Genomic DNA, 9,119 nt, shown 5'->3' with positions numbered 1-9,119 from the left:
GGTTATGGACGAACCGCTAGAAATTGCTAGCGGTTCAGGACCGAACCGCCAGAATTTCTAGCGGTTCTTGGCCGAACCGCTAGAAATTGCTAGCGGTTTGGACCGAACCGCTAGCCAATTCCCGAGGCACATGTGACCGTTGGGAATTTCTAGCGGTTCGGCTCAAAACCGCTAGAAATTTCTAGCGGTTTTGTGCCTAACCGCTAGAAAGTCTCGGTCTATATATACCCCCCACACTCTCAGTTCTTCAATCGTTCTGGAAGCGAAGCTCTGCTGAATTTTCTTCACAAACATATTCGAGTTCTGATTCAGTTGCAGATCCTTATTTTCAGGTAAAAATAGTAATTTATTGATAAATAATTTTTATTTTATGTTTTATTTTATTTATTTTATTATGTTATAGCTTATAAATAATTTTTTTTTATTTCATTTATAAATAATTACTATTTGTTGTTATTAGGATGCCTCGTCGACACGGAAAAGACCCAGTTGATCCTGAGAGAGCTGGACCCAGTGAGGTTCATCATGATGCTGGTGAGCCATTCCCCAGCATTCATGACTACGATCTGAGCGAGGAGGATATCCTCAGTTTTATGGAGCAGGATGGTGTTGAGCGGACTGAGGAGGCTCATTTTATTGGGGATGAGCAACCCCATGCTGATGCTGCTGACGAGGAGGAGGAGGAGGAGGAGGAGCAGGATCAGGGGAATGAGTATCCCCAGGCTGCACAGCGTCCTGCTCCGAGACGTCAGGCTGGTTATGAGGTGGAATTTGTCAGTAAGTATTTATTTAACTTTTTAAAGTTTGATCAGTATTTAATTTATATAGAAATTATATTAATTTATTGATATATAATTTATTTCTTAATTAAATTTTACAGACACTGAGGGGAACAGGTCCTATCGGAGGCTGACAGCCAGAGAGCTGTCTATGATGACGGGCGGACGAGTGGTTGTGCCGCTCAATGAGTTGGGCCAACCGACGAAGAAAGGTGGCCAGTTGTACAACAAGTACGTGCGCCTCCTTGGTCAGCAGTGGACGCTGTTCCCCATCTACGTGCAGGACTGGAAGAAGATCACCTCAGACAAGAAGCAGCAAGGCTGGGAAATGATGAAGGTAATATAAAATTGTTATTTATAATTTTTTTAATTTAAATAAATGATTATATATTTTGTTTTCAAATATTTAATTGTTTGATTATAATTTTTTATTTATTTAATTTGTTTGTTATTTATAATATTTTTAAAAGTAGTTAAATGAATATATATTTTTATTTAAATTATTTAAAAGTAGTTAAATGAAAATAATTTGTTATTGATTTCATTAATTTATTACTTATAATAATTTTAAATTTAGTTGAGTAAAAATATTTTTCATTTAAATTACTTAATTGTTTAATTATTATTTGTTTTTGATTAATTTATATTTTATTTATAATATTGTTAAATTAGTTAAAACTAATTATTTGTTTTTGATTATTGAAATTGCTTAATTATTTGTTTATAATTTGTTATTTAGTTAATTTATTATTTTAATCATAGAGTAAATTTATTCTGGGGGAGGAGTTGAGGGCTGACACGATCAAGAGGCTTGGGATGGCATGGAAGAACAGGAGGGCCGACCTGTGGAGGGAGAAGAAAGGTGACGGGACGAGGCCCCTCCAGGAGATACTGGCAGATGTACCTGGTGGAGTCCCGGACCAAGACTGGTCCACTTACGTCTATTTTAGGATGACGGCTGACCAGATGGTATGATAATATTGTATTAATTATAATTTCTTTATTTTTTATCCGACTTGACTCATTTAATTTAATTTTTTTACATTTTGCTTCAGGCTCTTTCTAGGAGAAATGCTAGGAGCGTCAGGCATCAGACGATACGTCATAGGGCTGGATCCAGGAGCTTTGCGATCACTTATGACGAGATTGTGAGTACTTGAAATAAATTTATTAAATATGTAGATGTATTTAATTTGTAACTAATTATTTCTTTGATTTCATTTACAGAGGGAAAAGACGCAGCAGGAGCGGGGATACACGCCCACTTATGGCGAGATGTGGCCGATGGTGTATAGACCCCGAGACGGGCGTGCGTCGGATGAGGTTGAGGAGATAGCGGTAAGTAATAAATTAAATATTAATATAATATCACAGTGTAGATATCATTATATTATAATTAACTTCTTTATATTAATTTTGGTAGGCACGGATGACTCAGGTCGATTCCGAGTTGCGTGAGTCTCAGGGGTCTGCCTTGGATCCCACCGCCTCACTTTTAGCGGGTCGTGGCCGGCCGCAGCACCCTGGTCGAGTTAGCGGGCTTGGACTTGGACCTACACCGACTAGGTTGCCCCGCTCAAGTGGCGCTGGCCCTTCATATACTGCTGGGAGCTCTCATGCGAGTGCGAAGCGGCCGGGTTCCTCATCTTCAGAGGAATTGCGAGAGGAGCTCAGACAAGAGTTCGAGGCCAGGATCGTGGAGCGTGATCGTCAGTTCCAGGAGCGTGATCGTCAGCTCCAGACGCAGCTTGACCAGCTCTTGGCAGCTGCTACGGCTCTGCGTCATGTGGTGGTCAGTATAGCTCCAAACATCTCGGTTCCTGACATCCCCGACCTACACATGCCACCAGTCCCGCCCCTACCCCGCCATCCGCCAGTCCAGTCCCAGCAGGTTGAGCGGCCTGCCCACCGTCAGCCGGAGGATTCAGCAGAGGATGATCCGATGATGCTGCTTCTGCCCCCCACCCATGATTTGCTTTCATTGTATGGGATTTTATTAGAATCTTGATTTTACGGTTTTATATACTATTTAGATATTTATCTAAATTTTATATTTATTTGTTTCCTTTATTGATTTATTTCTATAATTTTATTTATGTCAAGTACTAATTAATATTGAAATATTTTTTTTTATTACAACATCAACATTACAATTTATTAAACACGTTAAACATGTTAATTAATCAAAATAATTCTATAATCATTTATTAATTTAATAAATATTATTTTCGTAATGTTATTAATTTATTGTGCGGTATTTCTATTTAATATTTAAAAATAATAGCGTTTGTAGCGGTTCAAAAACCGTTAGAAAATTCAACTGGATTTTAACCATATTTTGTAGCGGTTTATTGTGAACCGCTAGAAAATTTTATAATTTTCTAGCGGTTCACAGGAACCGCTAGAAAATTAGCAAATTTTACCTAATTTTCTAGCGGTTTTATAACCGCTAGAAAATTCAAAACCGATGGAGAGAAAATTCCCGTTAAACCGCTAGAAATTTCTATCGGTTTGTAACCGATATTTAGAATTTCTAGCGGTTAATAACCGCTGGAAATTGAAAATTTCCGTTTAAAACCGCTACAAATTTGTAGCGGTTTTGTAACCGCTACAAAAAAATGACCGTTCCTCCAGCCTCCTTTATAAGCTGAAGCACTTCAACTGAATTCCATTTTAACTTCTCTTTGAGCTCTGTGTCATATTTTCACGAAATTTGAGCATTATTAGTCATGGATAGGTCGTGGATCAACTTGCACCGGTCGACTCCGCAATACTTGGCTGGTCTAAACTATTTCTTGGATTTTGCTTTCGCCAATGCTGCCGTAAATGGTAAGATTCAGTGTCCCTGTCCTAAATGTAATTTCAAAAAGTGGCATCCCAAAGATATTGTTAGGGAACATTTAATCTTTAAGCCTTTTCCGCGAGAGTACGTATTTTGGCAACTACATGGGGAACGGCTAGATATGGGTGCTGAGTCAGTGCCAGTAGTTTCACGGATGGGAGTTCGAGTGGATGAGGCCGATGCCGTGAATGATGCTGTGCGTGATGCTTTTGGTGTTCACGAAAGCTCGAATCCCAACGAAGATGAAGTAGAGGGACCTCAACCGGAGTTTCTAAGAAACGAAACTGCTCGGGAATTTTTTGACCTCATGACCGAAGCTGACAAGCCTCTTTATTTGGGTGTACAAAGTATTCGAAGTTGTCATTCTTGGTGAGGCTGTATCACATCAAATGCTTGTGCGGTATGACTGACAAGGCGATGTCTATGTTGCTGGAATTACTGGGAGATGCTTTCCCCCAAGCTGAATTCCCTCCGTCTTTTTACGAAGCAAAAAAGATTATTAACAAGCTTGGCTTGAACTATAAGAAGATAGATACATGCCCAAACGACTGTATGCTATACTGGGGAGATGATGCCAACAAAGAGATTTGTACGAGATGCAAGACGTCACGCTATAAGTCGGTACGGAAGGGCAAGAAGCAAAAGAAGAAACGGCCAAAATTCTCAGGTACAAATTATTACAGCGTGTTACTTGTTCCGTCTCTAAAAATATTCGATATTTGAAATTCTTAAAACAATTGATTATGTCATCAATTTTCTTAAATTGAGTCAATATTTAGTACTTAAATATTCGGTATTTTAAATTTTTAATATATTATTTTCTTAGATACTTTCCTTTGAAACCACGGTTGCAAAGAATGTATATGTCATCAAAAATGGCTCAGCACATGAGGTGGCACGCGACTGAGGAAAACCTAGATGGTAGGTTAAGGCACCCACGAGACTCGGAGGCGTGGAAAGCGTTTGATGCGAAATTTCCAGACTTTGCCAATGATCCTAGAAATGTACGTCTTGCATTGGCAACCGATGGTTTTAATCCCTTCGGAAACATGAGCACAAGTTACAGTATCTGGCCGGTGGTGTTAATTCCATACAATCTACCACCTTGGATGTGCATGAAGCAGAGCTCCTTTTTGCTTTCCATGATCATTCCTGGCAAGAAAGCACCAGGAAATGATATTGACGTATACCTGCAACCGTTGATACACGAATTGCTCGACCTATGGACGAATGGTGTTGAGGCATATGACTCACATGACAAGCAACTATTCAATCTCCGTGCAGCCTTGATGTGGACAATAAGTGATTTTCCCGGTTTGGGAACTTTGTCTGGCTGGAATGTGCATACTGGGTTGGCCTGTCCTGAGTGCAATTTTGATTCTGTGCCATGTCGCCTTCCACACAGTCGCAAGTGGTGCTTCATAGGACATCGACGGTTCCTTGATTCCAAGCACAGACTTAGATTGCAACGGATTCGCTTCGATGGGAAACAGGAGAAGAGAGATCCTCCTGTTACTTTGTCTGGTATGGATATTTTGCGGCAGTTAGAAGATGTTCATATCGAGTTTGGTAAGAGTGTGGATCCCGAACGATTGGGACGACGATCTCGTGGGACATCTGATACGCAACCTATGCAATGGCGGAAGAGAAGCATATTTTTCACTCTTCCTTATTGGGAATCTAATTTGCTACGACACAGTTTGGATGTTATGCACATTGAAAAAAATGTGTGCGATAATGTGCTATATACGTTGCTCAATGAAGCTGGAAAGTCCAAAGACCATCTCGCAGCTAGAAAAGATTTACGGGCCTGGGGAATTCGTGAAGAGGCTTGGCCTGATGAAAACGACAAGTTTCAGCCAGCTAAATTCACCTTGACAAAGCAGAACAAGGATATCTTCCTCTCGACGTTGAAGAACATAAAAGTACCAGATGATATTCTAGCAACATCTCAAGGTGTATCGATCTGCAGGCTCGAAAGGTTACTGGGTTGAAAAGTCATGACTCTCATGTTCTTATGCAACAGTTACTTCCATTGGCCTTGAAAAACACACTTCCTTCTGATGTATCGGTGGTTTTGGTAGAATTATGTTCATTTTTCAAGAAGTTGTGTGCGAAGGTCTTGGTAGCGGAAGAGCTTGATCAGCTGCAAAATAAAATTATTCTTACACTTTGTCACTTGGAGATGATATTTCCTCCATCATTCTTTACTGTTATGGTTCACTTGACTGTCCACCTTGTTCGAGAAGCAAAGGTTGCTGGCCCAGTTCACTATCGATGGATGTACCCTATAGAGAGGTACTAGATTATCTTTTATTCCCGCCTCTTTAAATTTCACATTGTTCTTTCATTTACTCGTAATTATTAATGCAATTTTAACTTACAGGTACTTGGGAAAATTAAAATCATATGTTAGGAATAAGGCATGGCCTGAGGGGTCAATAGCAGAAGGTTATTCCGGAGATGAGGTCCTAACTTTCTGTTCGAGGTACTTTGATGACATGGAGACATCTTTTAACCGCCCGCGTCGCGTAGATGATTCTCCTCCCGGTCCTTCCACGTCAACTTTATTTCCTCCTGTTGGGAAACCAGTTGGAGGATATGAATTCTTCAGACTCACTCCTACAGAGAAACTCCAGGCACACAGACACGTTTTGATAAATTGCAGCCAAGTTGAACCCTTCATGCAGTAAGTATATATATCATATAAGCTCACTAGCTTTTACACTTTATATTTGTTTCTTACTGACTCTTCTAACAAATTACACTTTACTATAGTGAGTTTAGGAGTTATCTCAGGCGTCAGCTACGGGGCCGTGCGCGTTCTGCTGACATTGATAAAAGAGTCCACAAAGAGTTTCCCAGTTGGTTTACACGTCGAATACGTAATGACAACAGCCCATACACAGATGAATTCAGAGCTCTTTCTCTCGGTCCGTTAGACCATGCACGAAGGTTTACCGCGTACAATGTCAACGGCTTCAAGTTCTGTACGGTTGGACGTGATCAGGGATTGCTCACACAAAACTCTGGAGTTTGCGGGACATTCGGAACGAGATGTTATGCTAGCAGTAGTGATGGCGATATGCGCTTTGGAGGCGTCACTTACTATGGAAAGCTAATTGACATTATTGAGTTGACTTACCAGCTTTTCACCGTGACACTGTTCAAATGCTCCTGGGCAAATACGACAACTTCACGGGGACTCGCTACTGACCATTTGGGCATCACCTCAGTCAATTTCTCTAGACTTATTCATACGGGGGCATCTGAAGATGATGAGCCATATATCCTTGCTTCTGAGGCACACCAAATTTACTATGTCGAGGACGAGAAACATAAAGACTGGAATATGGTCGTTCACCTCAAGCCACGGGATCTTTACGATATGGGTGATGGTGACATTATTTACGACAGTGAACCCTTCCAACCCTCGAATTTTGAAGACTTCTTTCCTCAAGGAGATGATAATTTGCCACTTATCAGGTACACGTCTTTTCTTAAATTATTTAAATAATTAACTACTAATTACTAATTTTTTCCAAATACAACATAAATTTAACAAATTTTTTTAAAATGTGTCCTTTCAGGCCGGATGATGATGGAGAGTAGCAGCATCCAAAATAAATTATTTAACAAATTTTTCGTCCATAAATACATATGTATAAATTAAAATTCGTAAAATTTTTTTAAAAATAAAAAAATTTTCATTTGTAGCGGTTCATAACCGCTACAAATTTCTTTCACGAAATTGTAATTTGTAGCGGTTATTAACCGCTACAAATGTATTTTCACGAAATTGTAATTTGTAGTGGTTAATAACCGCTACAAATTACAATAATTTGTAGCGGTTATTAACCGCTACAAAATACATACCTGTAAATTAAAATTCGTTCAGATTTTAAAAATAAAAAATACTAAATTTCTAGCGGTTAATAACCGCTACATATATAACCGCTACTAAATACTAGCGCTTATATATACGCTAGAAAATGAATAACAGCTACAAAATGTTATAAAACGCTACAAAACACCGCTACAAATGTGTCGCTGATCTCTATAAATACCATATCTTCTCTACATTCATTTACTCCATCTCTTTTCCTTCCTCTCCTATTCTTCTTCATAATTCTCTCTTTTTTTCTTACTATCTCATATTGTGGTTTTTTTCTCTTTACTCTATGGTAAGTGAATTTTATTTTATAATTCATTGTATCTTTTATTTGTTTTTATTTAAAATTTACTAACATATTTATTTCTCCTTTCCTTTCAGATTTTTCTTCTCCACATTTGTCATGCCCTCCTCAACTGATTCAAATACTCATCAACCTAATACTATAGGTTCAATATTCCAAATATATCATCTTCAATTCAACTATCTTATTAAATATTCAATTAAATTATCTTATTAAATTAAATTCACTTCTTTTGACACATTCATAATTTAATTACATATTTTTTATTACAAAATTTGAATATATAAAATGTAACATATAACTAATTATACAAATTAACAAAAATTCTTCAAAATAATTTATTTAATGGTTTTAAAATTATAATATGAAAAACCATAAATTTTTTTTTCTGGCACGGTAAACATTTCTAGCGGTTCCGAACCGCTAGAAATATTTCGTCAAATTTAAATTTTGCGCCAAAATTTCTAGCGGTTCAAAACCGCTAGAAACGTTTTCCCGCCATTCCTGAAATTCAATTGGCGGGAAAATTTAATTTCCCAAACATTTCTAGCGGTTATATAACCGCTAGTAATTTTCGCGCGCTACTGAAATTATTTAATTCCCGGCAAAATGGATTTCGTTTAGCAGGTTTCTAGCGGTTAGAAAACCGCTAGGAATGTGTCTCTTCAGATATTTTCTAGCGGTTCGGAACCGCTAGAAATTTTCTATCGTTTTGACCATGATGTGTAGCGGTTGCGATAACCGCTAGAAATTTTTTCTTGCACCTGTTTTTCTAGCGGTTTCCTTAACCGCTACAAATTTTATTTGTTGCGGTTAAAACCGCTAGAAATGTAACACTCTAACCGCTAGAATTAACATATTTTTTTGTAGTGAGTGGTGGAAATAGGTGAGAAGAAAAGAAAATTTCTTAAAACTTTTCAAAACAAAAAATTAAAAACACAAAAAGAAAAACAGGAAAACATGTAAAAATTGTTTTGGTTTTTTTGTTTTTAAAAAACATGTTACTATTTTTTGCTTTTTAAAACAATCAACTAAAAACAATTTACCAAACAAGTGGGTTTTGTTTTTCTGTTTTTAAAAACAAAAAATTGTTTCCAAAACAAGAAAGCAAACAAGCCCTAAATTTTCGAATATTCAATTCTCATGCCGCTTCAAAATTCTTAGCACCAAAGTAATTAGAAAAATGAGGGATAAATCCCTTATTAGAAAATTAATTGGCAAATAATGCCTGACCGGTTGCACAAAGGGATATAAGTTCCATGAAGTTGAGTTGCACATAGAAAAGATAATTTACACAAAATA

This window comes from Neltuma alba, unplaced genomic scaffold (genome assembly GCF_004799145.2).
Source record: "Neltuma alba isolate B1F8T4 unplaced genomic scaffold, ASM479914v2 tig00010747_pilon, whole genome shotgun sequence".
In the NCBI taxonomy this organism is placed as follows: domain Eukaryota; kingdom Viridiplantae; phylum Streptophyta; class Magnoliopsida; order Fabales; family Fabaceae; genus Neltuma; species Neltuma alba.
Note: the sequence above shows the minus strand (reverse complement) of the source record.